This window comes from Papaver somniferum, chromosome 2 (assembly GCF_003573695.1).
Source record: "Papaver somniferum cultivar HN1 chromosome 2, ASM357369v1, whole genome shotgun sequence".
NCBI classification, from domain to species: domain Eukaryota; kingdom Viridiplantae; phylum Streptophyta; class Magnoliopsida; order Ranunculales; family Papaveraceae; genus Papaver; species Papaver somniferum.
The window spans coordinates 177,110,168-177,120,384 of record NC_039359.1 but is presented as its reverse complement, the minus strand read 5'-3'; the positions used below and the strand labels follow the sequence as shown (position 1 = coordinate 177,120,384).

At 35.4% G+C, this 10,217-nt stretch overlaps 1 long non-coding RNA gene across 2 annotated transcripts; it reads right to left on the bottom strand.

Moving 5' to 3' along the window:
• Positions 1-5,101: 5,101 nt before the first annotated feature.
• LOC113354275 lies at positions 5,102-8,473 on the bottom strand. 2 transcript variants are annotated; one of them, XR_003361769.1, is made up of 6 exons: positions 8,249-8,473; positions 7,663-7,756; positions 5,896-6,052; positions 5,437-5,716; positions 5,265-5,351; positions 5,107-5,193 (listed from the first exon to the last, which is right to left on the bottom strand). It is a non-coding gene; the product is annotated as an uncharacterized LOC113354275 (long non-coding RNA). The 2 variants fall into 2 exon arrangements; XR_003361768.1 differs by having other exon boundaries at positions 5,102-5,172; positions 5,437-6,052.
• Positions 8,474-10,217: the final 1,744 nt, after the last annotated feature.

Below are 10,217 nucleotides of genomic sequence, written 5' to 3'. Positions count from 1 at the left end.
ATAAACTGAAATCTATTTGAAATATAAATTGAGTAAATGAATTTTTTACCTTATGAGTAAACCAAGTCATGTCTATTCCCTTGTTAACTTTCTCTTGAAATTATTTTATCAGAGTTTTGCACATTGCATGTTGGCTCAATCTCAGGAATCTTTGAGTTGATGTTTCAAATTTGACCTCTTTGTGATGTATTTTATCTGTATGTTCGCAGAACCAATACTGCATACAGAGAATCAATGAGGTTAGTTTGACATACAGTATGCATTTTAGTATCTTCAAGAAATAAACATTATATGAAATGAACTTCTTTTCTTACCGGCAGTAGAGTTGTGCAGCCAGGAACACTTTCATTCTTTCCCTTCTGTTTTCCAATGTATTTAAGCAGATACTTTACTATGTGATCTAGCCATGAGACTTTGTCCATGTTTAAAATATGAGGAAGCCATTGCTTTTATAACCTTGTTGCACCAGCATCTGTGAAGAAAAAAACCGTGCACAACCACATAGTAAAAAGTCTCACAAAATGTTGTGGGTCAGACTCATCGTTAGCTGCTTCTTTTAGTTTGAACTCAATTTCAGCCTTCGTAATTTTAGCATTGGTATCTTCATCTTCCACTGGTCTGAACTTGTTCTTTAACCATGTAGTCACTTTAGCATCATTCTTTTTATTCAGCAACTTCTTCAACTCTTCACTCTCGGTCAGCCTTCTTGTCTTAAACATTATTGCAAAATCTCTTGCTTCTAGTGAGCACTCACAATAAGCTTCCTTTTGTCCAAACTTGAACTTGTTTGTATTCTTATCGAATGCTCAAATAAGTAGCTGGATTGCAAGGTTTATTTTGGCTAACCACTTATCAGTCGTTATATCAATCATGTCTGCTGTGTAGAATGGGCTGATGAAGTCATAGAACGAACATTCCTTTAGTGATTTTCCATTGATTGTCTTCTTCTCATTTTAGGAATCTCCTACTTCAAATAGTTTGTATAGAAATTTACACATTTCAACCAACGACATCAGACATGATTTGAACTTGGTTTCTTTCTTTCTTGACCTACCTGCATACATGTAATATAGAATGAATTTAATTATATTGCAGCATACAACTCAACTCAATGTATTTTTTTTTACATTTTAGTTCTGGATCCGGTTTGCCATCTGTGGTTAGTTTTTCTTCTTCCTCTGGTTCCTTTTTATCTTCTTATGATTCTGGTTCTGATTCTACTTCTTCATCCTCTGAATCTTCTTCTTCAATTACCACCATTTTCTTTCCTTTACGTAGTGGTTCTTGTTCATTTTTCTTCTTCTTCTTCACCTTTGCTTCCTGTTCTTGTTCATTCTTCTTATTGTTCTCCCTCTTTCTTTTTGTTGCTCCAACTTTTTTATTCTGTTGTGATTCTTATTCTTACGAATCTCTTTCTGGTTCTTCAGTTTTGTGCTTTGTTCTTCTTTCACTTCACCCTCTTCATTTTGGTGTCTACATTTTCATCAATTGGTTGTGTCTCTTCGGATTTATCCTTGGTGATCTTCTTGTTCCTTTTATCTATTTCAAACGGTATTAATCTAGTCAGCCTTCTTATAATCACAACAATAACAATTCAATAGTTAGTAAAAAGGGATCAACTCCTGTTGTTGATACCATCAAATGGTAACAACTCCTGTTGTTGATTCCATTTTATGTGATCAACTACTGTTGTTGATACCATCAAATGGTATCAACTCCTGTTGTTGATTTCATTTTATGTGATCAACTACTGTTGTTGACACCATCAAATGGTATCAACTCATGTTGTTAATTCCATTTCATGTGATCAACTACTGTTGTTGATCTATATAACATTAGCATTAAAACCACATCCAAAACTAGCATTATATCTCTAGTTTCAAGCATTCAACAAGTAATAAGAATTCAAAACCAAAACTAGCATTATATCTCTAGTTTCTATACAACAGAAGTTCATATGTTATAATGTTCATTTTTCATAGTGAAAGAACCTAAACTGAAACTTGTATAATCAACATTCAACACATATTGTATAATCAACATGTCGTTATTGAAAAACAAACACATATTGTAGAATCAACAGCTGATAAAAAAAACTTGTATCCTGTCTAGCCTACATGGTATAAGATACTAGTTTCATATCTAGTAGAATACTGATAGTTTAGATATGAAAGAGAACCAACTTCAATAATCACAACATTAGCATTAGCATAAACATTAGCATGAATAACTCAGAAAACAATAACATTAATGGATCAACTTCTATAATATGGCATCAATTTATGTTGTTGATCCAATAAATTGCATCAATTACTATTGTTAAACCATGTTATCGAAATATGGCATCAACTCCCATTGTTGACCCCAATCTATGTTTAACATCAACATCAATATCAACTGTAACTTCTCTTTTTGCAGAATCATTATCTCTAAACAAGGACTGTTTAAATATCATGCAAATACTTATGAACACACACACAGAGAGTACAATAATTTGAATATACTTTTCTTACCTATATCAACTGCGACTGCAACTTTTCTTATACACACAGATTAACCTAAAATCAAAATCAAAATCAAACAAAAACAGTTAATACAAAACTAATTCTATCCCAAACCAAATCATAATATCTAATAGCAGTAATCGGCATCAAATCGTACATGCAATTTTTTTTCCAGAAACTGGAAACTAAAATCAAAATCTTAAAAAATCACCATCAAAACCAAAATCTTCACCAATAACAGTAAGTAGAAGATGAAAACCGTGTTTACCTCTTTGAATCTTGTGTTTAAATCTTCAAACTCAGCAAAACTCTAGTTTTCTATCATTCTTCTCGGATTTTTTGATTGTTGAAACTAAAATGAATCTAATGAGTTCGGTTATTGATTTATATAGATTGAGGGTTTGTTTTTTCAGTTTTGATCGATGGTTTTGGTTTTTATTTTGATTCAAAAAAAAAAAAAATTCTTCTGCAGTTACAGAACTAGAGAAAGAGATGAAGAAGGAGAGAAAGATCGTGCGTAACGGCTACAGGAGTAAATGACTCCCGACGTTATAATCTTTGTATTTTATTTAGGGGCATTATAGTAATCTAACCGTCCTTGTTTTTGAGGGGAGGGTATTATTATTTTGGGTGAGGGTATTTGTGTTGGACCTCTATAATCAGGGCATTTAATTAATGTGCCCTTTAAGAAAACCCTTACGTCAAAGGCGAACTGAGAAAAATATCTCAATCCTGCTCCATTCTCTTTTCAGGTGCGTGGATGTAAGATCACCTATGTACAATATAAGTAAATTCCTTTGGTATATATTTTGTAATGTTATATCCTTGGGATACATATGAATTGGGATATTTTTCAATCGAGTGGAGGTGGGGCATTCAATTCCTTCTTAAAACATTCATACTTTCTTTTAAAAGCTTTAAAAATTAGGCGAAATTTTTAAAGCTTCATGAAAGATGAGCTTCAATGACCGTTTCGAAGCGAAATGCTGAAATTTGAAACGAAGCATAAAGCATACGCTTCATGAAAAATGCGCTTCACATGACCGCTTCGGAGCGAAATGCTGAAATTTACTCCGAAGCCTACGCTTTTAAAAACCATGGGCGTAAAGATTTTGATTTTCCTTCCCTATTATATTGTAGTTTTGAAGTTCAGTTTTCTCATTTATTTATGTTTGTTTTTTGTCTCACCCAGCCGTGACGGGTGATGAATATGAAAGCCATTAACGACATATTCAAAGGGTTTTCATAAGCTGTTACGGAAAAAGAGAAAAGGGATTTATCTTATTAAAAAAAATGACGTGTAAATTCAAAACATGGCTAACAGTTAAGGATTTATCTGTCTGATTATTTTCTTTGTATATATTTTTATTTTTTGTTTGCTTTTGAGTGTATACACATCCTGGAGCCTAGTTAGTAAGTTCGCGAATGATTCGCGAATTATTCGCGAATTTTTCCGTATCACGAATTTTACCGTCTTATTCGCGTACGTTTGCAACTCCGAACCCAAGTCGCGTATTATGTGGCATTCCCGGATTATTCGCGAATCGTTCACGAATTTTACGTATCCCGAATGATACGTCCGCTTAATTCGCCATAAATTCTTTAGCTTTTACTTTTCAAATACTCCATTTTTTGGGCTTTACTGCCTCCCGAGCATACACGACCGAATATTAGACGTGTTGTAATTTTTATGAAACAAAAACGACTGAACAAATTTGAAGGTGAAGGTGAGAGAGATCTCAAACTCACTAACCAAGCATCTAAACCACCATACGACGTCCTCTTGGATAACCAATGTTGTATATATTATTAATATCATCATATTGAGTTTATTTTTTTTAAATAACTCACACATGCATAAAAATTGGTCTATGACCTTATAAATACAAATTATTGTTATATATGATACCGAATTTTCAGAGCCAAACTCACATTTACAAATCGAATTATACACGTATGTATGCCGTTCCGAATTAATGACGAATCACGTCCCGTTGACCGAATTTTGGACCGAATTTGAATTTTACAAAACCGTATAATACTCGTACGTTTGCCGTTCCGTACGTTTGCCGAATCCCGAATTGCTAACTAGGCCCTGGAGTGTATACATACCATGGAGAAAGAAGAGAGAGCAAGCATGAAATGCGAACACCAAAACATGCAACTCTTGCCTTATCCTCCTTACATTTAGAAATGAATTACCGTCTATAGACTTTTATTAACGACGTTCTTGAACTTAGATAAAAAAATATTAACGACGTTCTTGAGCTTCCAAAACTTGAAGATATATGCCTTGAATTAGATAATGAAGTTTTCAATCTTCATGGAATACTATACAACAGAAATATTTCTCTCGACCTACTTTCAATAGAGCGCAAATATCTGAGAGATATATAAAACCTTTTTTGTTTCCTTCGTAAGTAACAAATTTGGTAGAGCCCGTAGCATTTGTGAAGAAGATAGCTTTGCCATTGGTACTGTCCTTAGTTTTACCTGTTTTTGTTGGTTGGTAGTCATCGTCGGTAAGAAGCGAATCATTTATAAAATCCACAGTCAGTCCATATTTCGCCTCCTGGTTGTTTATCATGAAAAATCCAGTGTTATTGAGGATCTGCGAGAATTCTGTCATCACCGCCTCTTTGGCAATATCCTTCGAAATTGTGGATTGCTGAAGTGAGGTTACCGTATGCTGGTTGAGACACGACAGGCTGGAATTCAAAAGGTAATCAGGGAAGATAAGAAAGTTGGGTTACCACTTACCTGCATATTTCTAGACCTCACTATCAGGAGCTACGAAGATGCCGAGCCGGTGATGTCTTCAACTTTAAAATGGAGTAGAAACCTTTGCTGTAAAAAGGACTTGACTGAAATGTCAAATGAATGGATGGATGAATAGTCGGGTAAAGAAAGCTAAAGTGCAGGGCGCGTCTACCTTGGAATGAGCATTTCAACATCTGATGCACACTTCAAGAAGGTCACCAACAATGTTTTTGGCACACAGAAGGCAGGAAAGATAGCTCCAACCATTTTCTAATAGTACCTTGGTAGTGGTTGCATTAAAATGCCAACTACATTAGCGGCATGCATGTTCAATTTCAAACGTAAACAGGAAAATCCGAAAAGAATCTTGGTTTTCCATGCCAACTTCAATCAACCTAAACTAACACCACTTTTTCTTGTAGCTAGCTTCGTCATCATAGCTTCTGTATGTCCTTTACCACATCCGAAAATTTCTCGAATAATGAATGTACAATTGGATAAAGTCAAGATAAGATATGATTTGAAACTGGACTATGAAAATCAGAGAGAAAACAACATGTATTTCAACTTTTTAAGAACATATCTACAATATTACTGGAGATAAATTAGTGAAAAAGGAAGAGGTACGTACATGTGATGATTCTCCAGGCCCAAGTTCCCTTACAGCATCCGAGAGCCTAGATAAGACATTAGGTGTGCGGCATAATGTACAATTACAACAAAATCTTGTCCTTCATCGATCAACCTCACACCTGCTTGGAACACCATGTTCCATCTATCATTTATATCTGCAAACAATATATCTGATAAATAAGTGAACCATTGTGTGTTTATCTGATCAAACATCAACAAAAACATCCATACATCTTTATTAATGGCTCAAAGCACCACCATTTCACCACCACAGCTCAGCAGGGACATCTTGTAAAACCCTATTTAAAGAATATCCTACAGTGACTACAGTAATAAATTAATTATCTTGTGTCATTTTTGACCCATTCGACAAAACATATACCTTTCCGAAACATAATAAATGTGAACGCATTAGCCAATAACAGAAAGAAGTTGTCAAGTTTGCACACAAAAAAACATAGAATTTCCAAAGCCTAACACCTTAAAGTTTCACAAAATAATGATGACCTTGAACTCCAAATTGTTTCTACAAACCATAACAAAACCCCCAAATTAAATCATATCATAGACCATTCACACTCTAATTCCATCAAACCGATAACAAATTAACCTAAGTCTACAACATGAGAAAAAAATTCATTTCTGAATATAAAATGAGGCAAAAATCTACAACACCAAATTTCCCTGGGAACCAATAGATTCTACCATTTTGTTCCCCACATTACACATACTGGTCAAAAAAAATGATAAATGTTGAAACACTCTAGACTTATGAAATCTAAGAATGAGAGACAACGCATATGTAGATATATTTGTTGTCTATCGATGAAACTCTCGCTTAAAATTAACTGGATATATTTTTCGTAATTTTTAAAACTCTTCACCCTATCATCAAGGGGAAGGGAAGACCTTTTTGTGAAGTTATGAAAGCAACCTAAAGTCTGGAGACATCCATGGTAATATATCATCAAGTCATGAAGCTTGATTTGGTTAGTTATGCTCTTGATATTTGCCACATTTCCATTGTCAAACACTTTGAAAAACCCTTGGAAGTACATAATTTCATATTAATCTTCTAAATTAGCCAAATACGATAGTCTATATATCAACATTTAATGATTAAAATAATAGATAGTAGACTGACCGTCCATCTGGTATATCATTAATGTACCCATATGGAATATTTTAACTTGATTCATAGAATTTTGCAGATCTATTGCTTAACGGCATACATGTATCAAAGAAGCAAAACCTTTATCTACCACATCACTAATATTTATCTTGGCCTCAAAGAAGGAAACCAAAGTCTAGAAATTATTTATGCAGTTTTCCTGATGCCTAAGAGTATTGTGTCTTTGTTAAGATAAGACAGATGGTGCTTGAAATTTCAAAAGTTAACGAATGGGATTAACCGTAAGAAGTAACAAAATAAGACCGCCATTGAACAGTTAACAGCAGAATCATCATCAAGAACGTCATAATTCAAATATGCATATGTATTGTTGTTCTCGACGTCGAGCTTGCACAATTAGCCTAGGACTTGTACCGAGTGCTTTGTGGGAGGCATCACTTCCCTCCAAAGATATAAATATTGGAGATATTAGTGTTCTTCCATGATTACTTTTTTGCTTGCCTAACCAACCTTAAGAACTTCATATTAGCAAACAATTGCTTGCAAGGGATTCTCTCTAGCTTCCATTGTAAGACAACTCATACACAGTAAATGGTTTCAGAGTTTCTAAATAATAAAGTGATCGAAAAATACCCGGTTGGTGCAAGACACCCACGACTCTATTCCTGAGATTATATTTTATCCATCATATCAGTAACCCAAAGGATTCTTCAAAGAATCCACCACTCTACAACAACAACAAAAAACAGTTTAAGAGAAAATTCCCTTCAAACCCCATATAAAGCACTGTAATCTCTCTTAATTAGAGATACCTACATTTGTTTCTGGTCATCATTGCTATAGGACAGTTCAAAGTAATGCTTTACAGCTGAACACAACTATCATCTCTGCATCTCAAATTTTTCACTCTTGCAAACCAAATAACGAAATTGAAATCCCATAATCCTCACTGATACAATTCAACAAACACTTTCAATGCAGTTTTTTTTTTTACCTTGAAGCTATTTTAGAAAAGTGAAGATTGCAGGGCCAACCTGGGTTTCCTTTTTCATGGCTTAAAGCAAAACTCAATTTGGGTTTCTTTTTCGTACAATAAAAATAAGAACAAACGATTGAATCCCCCCCAAAAAAAAAAAAAATATTATAAACAAAAGCATCATCAAAGAAACCCCAAAAAAACGTAATTGAAATTGCACATAAGGAAATTGGAAAAACTTACATGTTGAACCGGCGGAATAAATGTATTTCGAATGGGATGTGTCATTGAATATAACCTAAGGCTTAGACATTGTTGATTTGGTTTCTTTCGCTGTAACAATTCGTTCATTGGTGTACAAAATATCACAATTGCATTTAAAAAGAAAAGCTGGGGTTTAGTTTGCGTTGGTTTGCTTTCCTTAATTATGCTTATGAGTTCATTTTTACATTTCAAAGAATAATTCAGGATACCGATACTTGCTGTGTGTGTTATGAATGAGTATAATTTATAGACATGAACTAAAATCATGTAACTGGGCATTGTTATTCTCAATTGAGTTTTATGCAATTTAGTGTACATTGGTTTAAGTTCCTAAGTGGCAAGTACAAGTCCAGTCAAAATAGCTTCAGTAGTGATCCAAATTTGAACATCATTGGGGATTCAAATGATGGCACAAATGATGCGCCTCCCTTAAGGAGGCTGATATCGGTCTTTCTTTGTGGCTACAATGTTATCTAAAGTCTCAGTAACAGCTGTGCAATAACCTAATTAGTATACTTGGGTTTGTAGATGGGGAAAAACGATGCTGGTTTTTACGTAATTGAGGAGATGACCGTGTGGAGACTCCTTGAACCGAGCAAATGCTCAACCTCACACAGATGCACTGCAAGAAGAGAGTGCTTTAAGTTCGAGAGATCAATCTTAGGACTCCGGCCTAAACCAAGACAATGGTCGTTCCAGAGTCAATTCGGTCACAAGAGAGGATGGGCTGATCTGTAGGAAGGAAGCTGAGAAATGTGTGAGATCAAGTGATCGAGATTGTAGGTGTGTTGTGTATTCTGCGTAAGAAGGTTATGAATGATTGAATTTACTCAGTTGAGAGTGATTACTCAGACGATGAGTTCGTGTAGACGAAAGATTGTCTGTGTGAACTTGTCGAGAAATTCTTGTTTAGACGAATGTTGTCCCTTTCAATCATGATCCAGAGGCCTTTTATATTGCTGAATTGAAAACACCATGATCCCGTGAAGTGTGACAGTTGCTGGAGTCAAAGAGTGGGGAAGTGAAAATCGTGTTGAAACCAGTTGCTCATCGTGTGGAGACTTGGTTAACTTTCCACCCACTACTTTGCTAACTCCTCCAACTGATTGCACGCCTTGCCCACATTCTCATCGTGTGTATGAACACACGTGTCGTAGACCGCCAGACCAAAACCCTAGTTAATATCCCCCCATGTGACACGATTGACATCTCGTGATTGTGGAGTCAGTTGCTGACTTTATGGGACGATGAGTGATGAGTGCTAAAAAGTGCATATTTCTATATATTTTTCTTGGCATTTAACTCATCTTTTGTGCATTAATTCTACATTTTATCCCATATTCTGTATTTTCATTGTTTTCAAGAATAAATATTTTTATTAATTAATTTTGCATTTTTAGGTAATAAATAAAGTTTGGATGAATAGCGGAGCAAAAAGAGCAGAAAAGTAGTGAAAAGCCGGGAGGAATTATGCAAGGAAGCCGCGAAGAATGTTGTGCACAAGACCAAAAGGTTAGAACTGGGCTTGAAGAGGAAGAATTGTTCTTAAAGAAGATATGGGCTTGGCATATCCAAGGCCCAAAACCATCAACCAGATCCATTTCCTATATCCATACCCGTTTCCCTTTCTAGCCGTCAGATTGGACACATCTGAATCCAATGGTCGCAACATTGCCAGTACATCAAAGTCTGAAGCTCCTGCTTAACACTACAGCACCTAACTCCATCTTGACCCGTCAGTTTCGTTGTATCAGGCATCCGACGGTCGATACCATCCTCTTCACTTGTAGCCGTTAGATCAATCTATCATTTCCACATCCCACGGCTCAGCTTTGCGAATCATCGAGACTTGATGCATCCGCTCAACACCCAAACACCTAACACCTATACCCTTCAGCCAAACGCACCTTACCCAAATTCTCATCTTCCTCCTTCGAGCAGTCGAGCT